The sequence below is a fragment of the Mus caroli genome, unplaced genomic scaffold (assembly GCF_978045245.1).
Source record: "Mus caroli unplaced genomic scaffold, Mus_caroli_1 scaffold_7, whole genome shotgun sequence".
NCBI lineage: Eukaryota > Metazoa > Chordata > Mammalia > Rodentia > Muridae > Mus > Mus caroli.
In genome coordinates this window covers 98,820,662-98,835,941 of record NW_028227262.1, presented here as the reverse complement: position 1 = coordinate 98,835,941, position 15,280 = coordinate 98,820,662, and the positions used below count along the sequence as shown (strand labels likewise).

The following is a 15,280-nucleotide window of genomic DNA, read 5'->3' as shown; positions in this document are numbered from 1 at the left end:
TCATGCACACACTGGATCCTTCCTGACACCGACACAGGAGAGAGATGAGAAGACAAAGGATGGATGCATGGGATATGGTGAAGGCATGGTGAGATAGGGGTGCCAGAGAACACCAGCTGCACTTGCCATATCCCAGGACCACAGGAGTGGTGGTGATCGTGGTGGGAGGGGCAAGGATGGAATGGAGACCGGGCGAGAATGGGACTATGGGTAAGTAGGAGCAGCTGCTCCTACTGGAAGGTGGGGAGAAAAAAGGAGATCACTACCCCAATCGCCGGCCTCTGGAGAATGTAAGGGGGTCTTCCGGGGCAAAGGGGAGCCGACAACTTGCCCCAGGCCAGGACACCAAGCGGGCGGAGGGAAGAGGAGCCCAAGCGGAACCCGCAGCTCGCGCCCGCCGCCACTTACCCGCGCGCTGCCTCTCCGTCCAGCACGCTCTGTTCTTGCACGCGCACGCGCACGCGCACGCGCGTTCCCTGACACCCACAGAGACGAGGAAGGAGGGCCTGGACCTTTGCTCCGTTCTGCCCCTAGAAACCTCAGCCGGTCCACAAGCTAAGGGATGGCGCCGGGGGCGGGGCTGAACCCGGGAGCTGGGGGACCTGGCAGCAGAGTCAAAGGAGCTATTTGGTCTAGGAGATCCAGGCAGCACCAGAGACTACGTCTAACCAGACACTGCCTGTCTTCCTTCCGGGGACACCAGGGCGGTTGCCAACCGTCCGGGTCAGTCTCTGGATCTCCATCTGCTCCACAGGAGGAAGATGGTGATGAGACTGTGGCCTACTGGCTACAGTTCCCTCATCCCACCCACCTCCCCTTCTCTATGCTCCTGGTTCTCCAGAGCCTGTCCAGGCACTAAGAGGGTGTGAGCTGTCAGGGTGGCTTTGCAGTGTCCAGGAAACTCCCGCCTTGGCCTTGGCAACCCTTGCACTTGCTTGGGGCTTAGAGCTTGGTGTTGAGTAGCTTAATCAGAGGGGTAAGCTCTCTCTGAAGGCAGAACCAAGCCTGCAGGCGCTTGGTAAACTGAGGGAGAGGATTGAAGCAGAACGTTGCACCCTCTGAGTCAAATTTTATAGGATGTTCTTTCCCGTGCAATAAACAGAAAAAGAGAATTCTCCTTCTGCCCCCACCCCAAGCCCCGATTTACACACTCAGAGAGTAGAGCATTTTGTGACTGCCCCAGTGGGGAGGAGCCTGGCAGGCTGCTAGAGGGGTGGAGTCTCTTTTGGTCCCCCTCACGTCAAACCTCTCCTAACTATCCACACTACTAGGGCCCACGGGGACCCTCTGTAGCTCCTTCTGTATTCTATGATTCTCCTGTGCTCCAACAGCCACCACTCTACTATATGTAGAATACAAACTTCTTCCCTAAATCTTCATGTCTCAGAGGACAGTAACTTTTGTCTGCTTTATTGACAGTGTCCGGCTCCAAACTTGAAACTTACTGCTTAGTAGATACTCAGTAAATTATGCTTGAATTAAATGAGATGGCCATCATTGCATGCAAAGGTGCCTGGTGCCAAGTCTGACCACCTGAGTTGGGTTCCAGAGCCCACACAATGGAAGAACTGACTCATACAGGGTACCCTTCAGTTATCCCCTGACCCACACATGTATATAATAAAAAAAATCTTTTAGAGAAATGAACTATCGTGTTTGTTCCTCAAATGGGGCAGATGGAGATTGTGGGGTGGTCTTCATACGTTATCCCGTTTCAAGCTTTCTTTTCTAGCAACTTAAGCCATGTAAGGGGATGAAGACTTTTTGGTGTCCATTGCCTTTTGACCTGGGCAGTTAGCTTAAGGTCATCCTCAAAGCGGGTCCAAGTGATGCTTATACTGAAGGCCCCAGTTCTGTTCAGCTAGCTCCTCACTTGTAATTGATGTGCACAAGGAAGGCATAGAAGGTGGGTATTGGATGAGGGAGTAAATAGAAATCGCCAGAGTTGTTCCTCTGGTCCCCTGCTTTGCCCGTGTGAGTGAGTGAGTGAGGTCAAGATGCATCCAAATCTCTAGAATCTCATCCTGAGATCAGCAGGAGTTTCCTGTTTTCTCCTTGCCCAGGGCCTGTATGTTCCAGTGCTGCACGCAGGGCTTCCAACCCCCACCTCCACTACCCTTGAGGTAGCCTGGTGGTCAAATTACAGGTTTAACTTCCTCTCTCCCTATAAAGACATGACCAGCAAGCTCCTGGAATTCCTCTTTATGCAAATGAGGCATTCTTAGTACCTCAGTCCCAGCCAATGATATGCACCCATCTCAAAAGCCCCTACCCACTCCCCAATGTTCCTACAGCCCTTGTTACCCCCAATAAAAGAGCACTATTCTGCTGAAAACCATCTCTGGATTAACCTACCCAACCAGTTGCCTGGATACCCCGAGGACCCAGGCCAGCAGAAAAGAAAAACCAGTGTTTTAGCTTGGTCAAGAGTTTTACGATCTATTTTGTTGGTTTGTTGGCTGATGCTATGGTTTGTTCCCCAGAGTCCAAGTCCATCACAGTGCTGAGAGGGGCACTGATAAGAGGGCTATTACACAAAGGCTCTGCCCTCGGGGACATTGTTGACAAGGAAGTGGGTTGGTCATCTTAGAAACTGGTTCCAACCAAAGGAGCTTGGCATCCCTCCTTCCCAGCTGTTCCTTCTCTTCTCCCTTCAGTCTGAACAAGAGGGTTATCTAACACAACTTGACCACAGACTCCTCAGCCTCCAAAGCTGCAAGAAATAAAATCTGCTCTTTATCACTTACCCAGACTCAGGAATTCTGTTCTAGCCTCCTAGTCAAGTAGGAAGTGTCATGTTGACTGTTATCAGAGTTTATTGCCCTGGAACCTGAGGCATTAACCTTTTGAGCAGAGTCATCTTCATTGCAGAATATTCAAGCAGACCCCACCCAGAGGGCTCCAGTTGGCTAACTAGGTCACCACTGGAAACTGAGACTCCATGAGTTTCTGAAGCAAGGGCTCCTTCAGATCTTTTCACTCTTTCTACCCTGTGCAGTGGCTATTCACCAACTGCCAGAGGGAGACAGCAGTAACTGATACGTAGGTGACACTTTTCATGTCCTGTCATCTCCTGATGTGCTTCTGAGTATTTTACATGAAAGATAAACCCATCTGACCCTCAGAGCCAATTTTGGGTCCAAGGGGTGTGAGACACAAACTGGGAAGTAATGGCAAAGAGTTTAGCTGGGGCACAGAGCATAGCATATAGAAGAACATGGGTCCTGGGACTGGAATTCTGGCCCTCTGCAAGAGTAGGCTACAGAGCCATCTCCCCAGCCCCATATTTTAATTTTTAAATTACATATGTGTTTCTTGTATTGTTAAGTAGAATATTTGAAGATTTCAGGTGCAAAAGTCAAAACAAAATATAGGATTCTAACCTTAGAGCATCATTGGTATGTTCCATTAGGAAGTGGGGCGTGGGCACACCCTCACTACAGATAAGTTGTGATGCTTCTATTGTTGACAAGTATTTGCTTCTCAGAAGATTCATCACACAAACTGTTTCAAGTTGCACACCTTGCTAAATACTTTGCTATCCTCTGGGTATTTACTGTTCTATCACAGTGTAAGCTGATGTCCCAATTATCAATGGCTTCATAACTAGATGATCCCAAACTTTATAGCTTGAAACATCATTTCCTTAGACCTTCCAGTTTTGCAGGCTGTGACTTCTGGCCAGGTAGCTTCATAGTCTTTCAGTTCCATATGACATTAACTAGAATCCCTCCAAGGCCTTTAGCTGCTGATGGCTAATGGTCTGGTCTGAAATATAGCTTTGCCAATATTTAATCCCTTCAGGTTACTGTAACAATATATTATGGACTGTGTGGCTTATAAACAACAGAAATTTGTTTTTCATTTCATAGTAGTCTGTAATCAAGGGACTAGCAGATTCCACACCTGTTAAGAATATTTCCTGGTTCTTAGGTGGTGAAAATTCATGAAATTGTCACATGGTAGAAAGTACCACTCTTGGATATGGTCCACTCTCATGCCCCGTCTCCCCGATTATGCGACTACATGGCCAATTAGTCTTCAACTCTATGAATTTTAGAGGAATGCAAGCACTAAGAGTCACATTCTGCCTCTCCATTAGGGGAATCACAACAACTCTGCATAATGTTTCAATCTAAATTCTTGTTTTCATTAAACACAGAGTGAAAATTCCTGGGTTTGTCCATGGTTGGTGTACATACAAGTATCAGCACTGAAGAAACTGGTAACAAGACCAATAGTCATCCTGCAGATGCTGGGTTTATAGAAACATTCTAAGCGCTACAGCTCAGAGCTATGCAAGCTCCCCCAGTCCTATTGTTGTCAGTAGTAACTGTGTTTAGCACTCAAGTTGTCTGTATCCAGCATCTCTTTAACAAGCATTTATTAAGAAAGTGCCCTGGGCTGTAAGGGAGACTAAAGATCCCTTCTACCATCTCAGCTCCTAGTTAGAATCCCTATATCAGATTAACAAGAGGCAAACTCCCCACACACAAATATCTTAGGGTGTAGCATACTAAATATAAATTTTAAATAGAAAAGATGTGTGTGCGCCATATATGCTTGTGCATGAATGAAGGTACAGATGTTCACATGGAAACATGAAACCAGAGGAGGACATGCTGTGTCTTCCTCTATCACTCCCTGCCTCGTTATTTTGAGTCGGAATCTCTCACTGAGCCAAGAAGCTCAATGTCTTGGCTGGCTGGCTGGCTGGCTAGCAAGTTCCTGGGATCTGTTCATCTCTGTCCCCTGATGCTGGTTTATACCCTCACAGAGCCACAGCTGTCTTTCTGTGTGGATGCTTGAGTTCAAACTCAGGTCCTCATGCTTGAACAGCAAGCACCCCACCTACTAAACCACCTCCTCAGCCTTTGCTATAGCATCTTCAACAAAGAATAACAAATCTGTCAAAAGAAAAGAACTAAGGAAGGCCATGGTAGTTTTCCAGAGAGGGCAAACTGGGGTGGGGGTGGGGAAGGTAGGTATGTGGGAAAACCAGTACCTGGGGCTTTGCTTTCAGGCCCCTCTGAAAGCCATCCCTCCCGGCTTATGAATCTAGAATAGTCACCACCAGAGGAGCGTTCCTACCCTTCCATTGGTCAGAAAAGCAGAATCAAAGAGCTGTTACTTTGTTGCTGCTTGATTGTCTTTAGCCAAAAAGTAACTATTATGGCAAGTAGGGATATTCTAGGGTGGCATCTCCTGATCTCTTTGAATGCCAAGTAGTATACTAGCTACCGAGGACACAAACGTGAACATGGGAAACATTGTCCTGGCCCTCCATGTCCACAGAGCTTTGCGGCTTTCCTAGAAAGCTAGCAGAAGCAGAGGGGATGGAGGGGCAGTGGTGGGGAACTGCAGGTTGTGGTGTGTAGCATAGTAGATGGACAACAGTAACCACTCACTAAAAAGTAAATTCTGGTCTAGTAACACAGAATAAACCCCTGCAGCAAAAGACTCCAGTGTATGATAGCTGGTGATTTGCTCAGTGACTTCATCTAAGGGGGTTCCAGGTGCAGGCAGAGGGAGTTGGGAATTGTGGAGGATAGGCTCTTTGGGAACTGGGCTGGTGAAGGAAGGCTCTGACACAGTATACAGGCTGGTTCTGTGTCAACCTGACACAAGCCAGAGTCATCAGTCTATTAGTCAATGTAAGTGCTATATATGCAATCGGGCCTAAGCAGGTTGAAAAGACCCAAGCAAGCCAGTAAGCCACACTCCTCCAAAGCCTCTGCATCAGCCCCTGCCTCCAGGTCCCTGTCCTGTGTGAGTGTCTGTCCTGACTTCCTTTGGGGAGGAACAGCAATGTGGAAGTATAAGATGAATAAACCCTTTCTTCCCCAACCTGTTTTTATTTTTTGGTCATGGTGTCTCACTGCAGCAATAGAAACCTGGCTAAACTGCAATGAGCAGCAAGAGAGTAGCTGTTGGCTCCCCCCACCCCCACGAGAGCTTACTATGAGGTTGGCACATTCATTGTTTTCAGAGGCCAACAGCCAGGCTCACAGCCCCGAGTAACTGCAAAGAAGGCTGGGAAGACCAGATGCAGGACATGCCTTTAATTCTGGCGTTCAAAATGAAAAGAGGCCAGGTAGATCTCTGAGAATTTGAGGCCACTCTGGTCTACACAGTGACTTCCGTCCAGGGCTGCATAGTGAGACTCTGCCTCAAAAAAAAATTACTTATTAGTCTGTAAATCCAATAAAAAGATGGCAGCAAACTCAGCTACAAAATGCCTTAGAGGGCAAAGAATCCTCAACCATCTTAGTTTTCATGGGAGAACCCCTTCTGGGGCAGCCCAGAGAGAGGGGCTGATTTCAGTTAGATAATATTTCTTCAGTTTGTATGAATAGTCTGTTATCTACCAAAGGATCTTTTCATACTCATCTGCCTGGTCAAAGGACAGCTGGGAATGGAGAGAACACTGTGGCGATGGTAGGCAAGGTGTGGTAGTTTCATCTAGAGCAATTTACTACCAATAAAGCTTCCTAGCTGGGTTATAATCGGAGGGGGACAGGGAACTGTGTGTACACAGTTGTTGTTTGGTAGGGTTCCTTAAACGGCTAATTGCAATGGGAAAAACAGGTTGGCAAGAAAAACTGATCTTAGCATATGACTCCATCCTGATTGCTCTTTAAACACACCAGCCAGATATCTGTTAGTGCAGACAAAGGCAGAGGAAACCCTCTGGGAGCTGAGTTCCGTTCACCTGTGCACCTTGGAGTTTTGTTGTCCGGTTTGTGTTTTTCTTCACTGTTGGTAGAGGGGAACATTGTTTTCTACTATCACACTTTGAAATCTTCACACATCTCATTTTCTCCTCAAAAGAGTGTACATGTAAATGAGCCTAGTTTTTCTGGAGAATCTAGGCAGCCAATAGGAAGTGGGCACTTGGGAATTTCTGATTTCAAGTGACTTTGCTTTCCACTTTCAATGTCTATCTTCCTCACACTGGAGACAAGAAAAGTCCCAATGTCTATTAATCTGTAGATTCACAGGAGAAAATCAACTCCACCATTTTGGATCAGGCTTTATTAAATATGAAACTGACCGAGAGATGAGCTGAGAGTGGCCTCAAGCCACATGTTGCAGGGGACTTATAAGGACAAACCTATAGGCTACCATACTTTCCCATGAGGCTTTGTTGTTTTCCCAAGAACCACAACTCCTAGCATCCCAAGGAGTTACCTGGTTCCTGGACTTACAGGTTAATTTGGGGCATTGCATGCCTTCAAAGGCAAATGGCAGTGCCAGAGGCTGACTGAGAGGAGGCTATGTTGTGGCTTTCCAAGTGGCACAAGTTTCAGTCTCATCTCTGCTGGTATTTGCTGTTTCTACTCCTATGAGCCTCCGTTTCCCCATTCACAGAGATGATAATGTCCACAAGACCAGCCTTAGGTCAGGCAGGACCTTGATGAGAAAGATCCACAGAAGGCAAGAAGGCCGACTTAAGAACTCAGAGCTTCCTTTTTCTCATCAATTCCTTCTTAACTGTCAGGGAATGTTAACATTCTCTACAGGAACTAGAAATAGTTGAGACATAAAGATTCTCTAGAGACGTCATAGCAACACTTCAGGTCAGACATCAGCTAGGGATGTAACTCAGTAGGTACAGAGCTTGGCTGGCATGCAGAAACCTTTGGGCTCTGTCCTCCATCTAAATAAACAGAGCAGTGCTAGAGACTTATAACTCCAGCACTGGGGATATAGCAGAAGGAGGACCAGGAATTCAAGGCCAGCCATATTAAATGAGAAGCTACACTGGGCTGCATGAAATCCTGGGGAGATGACTCCGTGGACAAAGTACTTGGCATGCACATGTAAGGACTGGAATTCAGACCCCCAACAAGAAACCACAACAGCAGCTAGCTGAGCCCAGCACTCAGGAGGCAGAGACAGGTGGCTAGGGCAAACTAGCAGGTAGACCAGCCAAAGCAGCAAGCTCCAGGTTCCTCGGGAGAATCTTCCCAAATAAATGAAGTGGGGCATGATGGAGGAAGACACTGCATGCTAACCTTTGACCCACACATACCCATGCACACAGGCAAGAGCGCACCTCCACGTGAACACAAGGCCAGCCTAAACTGTAGAGCAAGTTCCGAGGGTTTATGGACTTAAGCATGGACCCTGTCTGGAAAGAACAAAACGGGGCAACAACAAAAAGGCAGTGATGGAATCTGGCTAGGAATGGAGGGTGTGCGCCCAGGCCAGAGTCCATACTTGAATTTTAGGCTTCTGCTTGATAGGTAAATGAGGGATGAATCAAACATCTGAATATAGATGCCAGACTCCACCTTTTACTTTATGGCTGAATAAAATTCATCTATCCAAAACAGATTATTGCTTCGGTTTGATTTTTGAGCACAGTTTTTGTTTGTTTGGTTTGGCTTTAAGGCCGACTCTTCCTGTGGTGCCTCTCTATGGGGCCAAAGCTAGCTTTGAACTCGCAGTCTTCTTCCCTCAGGATTCTGAATGGTGGGGCCACAGGCTACAACACCTTGCCAGCCCTTCAGCTCTGCAGAGTTCTCTAATCCTGAATCCCAAAGTAGCCCGTGTGGTCCAGTCAAAGGGCTTATTGTATCTCATCTTGATATTAACATACATTATTTTGATTGGGGTGATGGCACATGCTTATGACCATGGCAGTCAGGAGGATCAAGAGTTCAAGGCTCGCCTGCTTTCTAGCAGGACTCTTTCCACAAACAAACAAATAAATCCAAAACATTTTAATACTAGCCAATCAGCAAACAGACAAACAAGAATATCTAAGTGAGAAACCAAAAATGTCTTTATGAATTATAGACATTGGGTTTACCATAACAGAGGGAAGAAAGGTATAGTGTGGCTTTAAAGGGAACTTCAAGAAAGAAAGGCGTTCTGAAAGCTTTCTTTTATTTTTAGTAAGGTCTCTGCCATTTCTTGTGAATTGCCCTAAACAATAATCATGCTAGCGTTGAAAAATCTAGGGTAAAATTAAATTTAAAATCTTTTATTATCTGATATCTGCAACAACCAAAAACATTTTCCAAACATCATGGTTTGGAGTTGATTTCCTCTTTTATAATGTGCCTGATAATTCCATATTATTAGGCAATCTCAAAAAAAATGTGTTCTATGGCTCCCAGACAGACTTATAAGATCTCTTATTAAATGCCACCTGCTTTTGCTGTATTAATGTTTTATTAAGGACCATCTGGCCGTCACTACAGATCATACAGACTCTTTGCTGAGTCAGTTATCACCATCAATAAATCATAAGCGTTATTATTAGCAGAGAACTTTAAGCTGAGCAGTGGAAAAGAACAGAGGACCAAGATACCCACGTCCCCAGCATGCCCATGGATAGTCTCGTGGCCAGCACAACTCCTTGACTTGACCTGTCTGAGATATCTGGTGTTTCACCTCAAAATAGAAGGTTGAACCCAGTCACCCAATTACAGCAAACATTGTAGTAGGCCAAGCACCCCCCATAACAGCTCAGGGGAGGGGCGCGCTGTTAGGAAGGCCTGGATGCTGGCTGCTGGGAGCTGGTGGGTAGAATGCTGGTAATAGGTTGTGGGGGAGGGGCACAGCAGTAGGTGGAGCATTCAAGACTGGAAACCAACAAGAGAGATGAGACCACATCCCTGGGGAGGAGTTTGCATGACAGTATGGCATGGATTATGGTTTAGGTATTTTTTTTAAACCATTTTTTTTACTCTGTTTTTCTTATAACCCGGTCTGGATTCACATTTGCTACGTAAACCAACTCTGGCTTTGAACTTCGGATCATCCTGCTTCCTCCTCCCAAGAGCTAAAACTACAGCCTCTGCCACCACGCCCAGGTTCAATCTTTTTTCTACAGTATAGAGTCTTGACCATCTTCTTCTCCTTCTTGGTCTTTGCTTTGTTGTCTTTGGAGACCATTCTGATCAATCTGGCTAATGGGTTCATGGGTTAAACATACACCCTTCCTCTCCCTCTCCCTCTCCCTCTCCCTCTCCCTCTCCCTCTCCCTCTCCCTCTCCCTCTCCCTCTCCCTCTCCCTCTCCCTCTCCCTCTCCCTCTCCCTCTCCCTCTCCCTCTTCTTCTCCCTCTCCCTCTCCCTCTGTCCCTCCCCCTCTGCCCCTCCCCCTCCCTCCCCTCCCTCATCTCCCTCATCTCCCTCTTCCTTTCTCCTTCTCTCTGTGCATGCATACATACACATATGGAGGCCAGAGGATAACTTTTAGGAGCCAGCTGTTTCCTTCCACCATGTAGATTGTAGGGAATCAAACTCAGGTCACCAGGCCTGGTGGCAGACACCCTCATCCCACTGAGCCATCTCACTGGTCCTAAACATCCCTGTTATATCAAAGTGTGTTTGGTGCAGTGCACTGGAAGCAAATAAGGCTAGACACTGAGGTCTTAGGCCTTTGAGATGAAAGCCTTTGGTTGGTTATTGAACACATATTATTTTCTATCTGTGCTGTGAAATCGTGAAGATCGAAGGCACTTCCCCAATGTAATCTAGTTCCACCAGATTAATTTACTTTATTAAATGGCTTCAACTACCAGTTCAAACATAGGTAGGTTTATATCAAATTACATAATATTAAGTTGTACTGGATGATATTTTATTTTGTTAGCTTCATGGATGAGTAAAGATAAGGAAGGAAAACCCACTCGCCACGTTTACTCCATCTCTCCTGGGTACCGGCAGTATCCTGGGCTCTAGAGGAGCAGGTCAGAGCTCATATTCTAGTTGGTAAAAGGACAACAAGCAGAACAGGTAAAAAAAAAAAATAATGATGGCGATTGCTTGTAAGGAGCTCAAAGGCATGATTTAAGACTTAATGAGCAAGCCAAAACCAGGAAAGCTTCCCAGCACTTGGGAGGGGTGGGAGGAGGATGAGGAATTGAAGGTCAGCCTTGGCTACACCGGTGATGACACTGGGTACATGACACCAAGCATCAAGACAACAACAACCAAAAAAACCCCATACACTACTACCGTCAAGTAAAGAGCTGTGTAGGAGCAGGCCTGCAGCCCGATAGTGGAGCGCTTGTTTAGCATGCACAAGCCCCTGGGCTTATAAACTAGAAAGGTGGCATACAGGTCTTTAACCCTAGCACTTGGTAGCAGCAGAAAGGTCAAAAGTTCAAGGTCATCCTTGGCTACATAGTGACTTGGAGGCTAGGCTGTACTATATGTGATCCTGGCTCAAACAAGGTGTACTGGCTAGTTTTGTGTCAACTTGACACAGGCTGGAGTTATCACAGAGAAAGGAGCTTCAGTTGGGGAAATGCTTCCACGAGATCCAGCTGTAAGGCATTTTCTCAATTAGTGATCAAGGGGGGTGGGGGTGGGGGTGGGGAGGTCCCCTTGTGGGTGGTGCCATTTCTGGGCTGGTAGTCTTGGTTCTATAAGAGAGCAGGCTGAGCAAGCCAGGGGAAACAAGCCAGTAAAGAACATCCCTCCATGGCCTCTGCATCAGCTCCTATTTTTGAGTTCCAGTCCCAACTTCCTTTACTGATAAACAGCAATGTGGAAGTGTAAGCTGAATAAACCCTTTCCTCCCCAACTTGCTTCTTGGTCATGATGTTTGTGCAGGAATAGAAACCCTGACTAAGACACAAGGAAAAGCAAAAGAGAAGAAAATAGAAAGAATAAACTGGACTGAGGGAAAAAATCAGATGCTTTCCTTGGGTCTCATGGAGAAGAGGGGTCAGAGGGCAAATCTCTTTACAAGAAAGAGAGAGAGATACAGGAAAACACAGCTGCTACAGCGGACTACCTGGCGGGCACCAGCACAGCTGCAGGGAAACATCTGCTGTGATCAAGGCTCAGGGTCAGACTGCATTGTCTCTGAGTTAACACTGACTACGCTATTGTGAGTTTTAATCCCAGGATCTCTAACCAAGTTCTTTTCACTTAGTGCAAGACTTTTTTATCCCAGTCTGGTGTCAAATTCTTTGTGTGCCTCATGCTGACTTTTAACTTGTGAACGCCCCATGCCTGCCACTTAACCTGAACTCATTACAGTCTGACTCCAAGATGCACCCATAGACCATCCCAGAACACTCCCTCCTGTTGCCAGCAGACAGAGAAGAAAACAGTCATTTCTAAGACACCAGATAAATTCTTAACAAGACCGGTCTTCAAGAAAAGCTACTTTGAGACTGGAGAGATTGCTCAGTGGTTAGGAGCACTTCCTGCGCAGTCACAAGGACCAGGATTGTGATGTGAGCACCCATGACAGGTGGCTTACAAATGCCTGTCACCCCAGGTCCAAAGGGTCCGACATCATCTTCTGACTGGGGTGCTCTGTAAACACTGACACACCCATGTGAGCTACTACATACGTAATAAAACATTTGTTAAAGGAAAGCTGTTTTGCTAGAGTCAACATCATTGAGGTTTTATCAAATCATTATGCAGCCCTTTCGCCTCTGGCCATTCCACCCAATCACCCAGTACAGCACCCCAGCTTGCAAGAAACAAATTACAAGGCCCACCAAAACATATTTCTTCTGCTAGCCTATTTTTTGAGTTGTCTCCCTTATAATAACCAGGCAATAGTAAAAAGCACTCTTCCGGGTTCTGTGTGAACTGTTCCAGGAGATAATTGAGACCGAGGAGGGAGTTATAGGGACCCCTTCCTATATGATAGTTGAACTGGTATGTGAGGTGGGGATGAGCTGGGAGGCTGAGCCCTTACCTTGTGAGGTCTGCATTCACATGGGGAGTTGAGATGAGCTGAATGGTTCGATGTGAGAGAACTGGAGAACAGAATCAGGGTCAGAACATCCCAGAAAGAGCCCAAGAGTAGCCCAAGCAGACAGATCAGAATATAAGCTCACAAAGCATGCTGGACATGAAGGCTCTGCACAGGCAGGGAGCCTGCCTTTGAGGCCTCATTAGATCACAGGACACAGACAGAGGCAGAGGAATTCTCCAGGCTTCTGGATATGTTGACAGAGATGGAAGGGCGAGCCACGCCGAGAGAAGAAGCCAAAAGAAATACCCAGAACAATTATGACAGAGAAATCCTCAAATTAATGTTGCCAGTTAATTAATGTGGTCAGACCCAGCCGTGCCATGGTGGCACACGCCTTATTCACAGCACTTGGAAGGCAAAGGCTCTGAGTTCAAGGCCAGCCTGGTCTACAGAGTGAGCTCCAAGACAGCCAGGGGTACACAGAGAAACCCTGTCTTGAAGAAACAAAAAACAAACCAAAACAAGAGGCCAAACAAAAAAACCATACAGATCTAGAAATCCCATAGAATACTAAATAGGATAAATGGGGTGGGGGGAGCACAGAGAAAACTCTCCCTGTCTCTGTCTCTCTGGCACATCATAAGTAAATTGTAGAAAGACAAAGAAGGTAAAGAGACATCCTTTGGCGGGGGAGTTTGGTAGTTTCGTTTCTGTTGTTGTGATTAAAATATTTGGACAAAACAATTTTAACAAGCAGAATTTATTCCAATTCCAATTCCAGGTCACAGTCCATTGTCTCCAAGAAGGCAGGAACTTGAAGGCGCTAGTCACAGGCACAGTCAGGGAAGGGCAGGGACACGTGAAGGAAAGCATTTCTAGGACTTGATTATCTATCTTTTGGGCAGTGCAGGGCCCTAAACCAAGGGTTAATGCTACATCTGCCCTTAACCATGACAATCAACCCTACACACCAGCCTTATCTAGGCAATTCCAGACTGAGGGCTCCTTCCAGAGAATTTGAGATTGTTTCAAGTTGTCAGTTAAAATGACTATGTGTCGCTTTTTCTTCTTCTCATGCTACCTCTGTTTTTTTTTTCTCTCATTTCACCCAAAAGCCTTTTAGTTAAATTCAGATGAGTGTTTGAATCTCTGGTAGTTTATCAGAGCTACCTTTAGCTTCTTTGTGATCTGGAACAGGTCCCTTGGTCACTGGCTTTAGTTCCTGACCTCCAGATTATAGCCCTGGTCAGTATTTGCAGGTTACAGTAATGTGCCTTTAAGAACTTCAAAAAGCGTGTGCATGCTCTCCTGGGAGATCTAACATGGAGGCGCCATGTCTTCTTGATGTCTAGATGGAGTTAACATTGCATAGAAGACTAAAGCTACTTGAAGGGGGCACAAAAGACTCCTCTAACCACATCAGGAGGCTCACGTGGATTTTGAAGCTCCCCGTTTTGTTTCCATGGGCACCTGCACATACACAGACACACAATGCACACAGATGCACACATACACACAAGTACATGCACACACTCACAGAGAAGAGATCTGTTCTCTAAAAGGAGGAGCCTAGAAAGATGTCTTGGCAGGTAAGAAGAGGACCTGAATTCAGTTCTGGGCGTCGAGGGGGGACAGCTCATAGCCACCTGTAACTCAAACTTCAAGGGCCCAATGTTCTCTTCGGGACTGTTGTAGGCAGGAACATTAATACAAATACACATAAAAGAAAAAATATTAAATAAAAAAAGGAGGCAAGGAAATGACTTGATCCTGACTGGCGGAGGATCTAACTTGAGAGACTTGGATTATTCCCAACAACAATCACCCCACATGGAGCTGTGTGGTGGGGTGGTGATGGTTACAGACACGTGGAACGTTGTGCTCTTGGACCCTGGCTCATGGTTCTGGCTCAGGGGTCCAGCCTCAAGGGAACGTGCAAGGCAGAGCACAGCAGTTAGTGTAAATTGCTCTTGCTCTTCCCCTCATCTTCATTTCTGTGAAATCTGTCTTTAGTGTCCTGAAAATTCATCTGCGGCAACACAAGTTTTATTTCTTTCTTAAAGAAAAACAGTCGATTCTATCCAGGCTGAGAGCCTTTGGGGCAGAAGTGGATTCATGATTAATCTTACACCATGCACTCAGCTGGGCTCCAGTTCTGCCTGGGATTTAGACATCTTCAGCTCTAACTGGTGTCACACCGAGTTAGATTTGATGGCTTACCATAAAGTGTCGTTATTGGTGTATATTTCAGTGTAAATAGTAAATCCAAATACCCATGACCTTCTTCTTAATGTGGCTCATGACTAATTCATTTTAATTGTGTTCATCTTTGATGTTGATGACAGCTCATATTGTTCTCTCATTTGCTACTTTGTAATTTATTGTTTTTTGTATAGGCCTCACATAGACTCTCAACTTCAGATATACTATGCATTATGTAAAGAGTTTTCATGGCTAATTAACAGTCTTAATCGTATTGGACTTCTTAGTACAGATCCCTCTCTACCCTTTCCTTTATACGATTTTTTTTTTTATTCTTTTGAGACAGAGTCTCAGTGTAGCTCAGGCTAGCCCCAACCTGGCTGTGTAGCTAAGGA

General features: G+C 46.0%; 1 protein-coding gene across 3 annotated transcripts in view; it reads right to left on the bottom strand.

The window, feature by feature from the left end:
* The window catches only part of Gsdme (gasdermin E), a 76,589-nt gene extending 76,110 nt beyond the window's left edge, over positions 1–479 (bottom strand). For 2 of the 3 annotated variants that reach the window (XM_029478383.2, XM_021164889.2), the window contains exon 1: positions 409–479. The gene's annotated coding sequence lies outside the window, so the exon portion shown is untranslated. Of the gene's footprint in view, positions 1–266; positions 370–408 lie in introns of those variants that run through there. The other variant, XM_029478382.2, reaches the window with a different exon arrangement.
* Between the last annotated feature and the right edge of the window lie 14,801 nt (positions 480–15,280).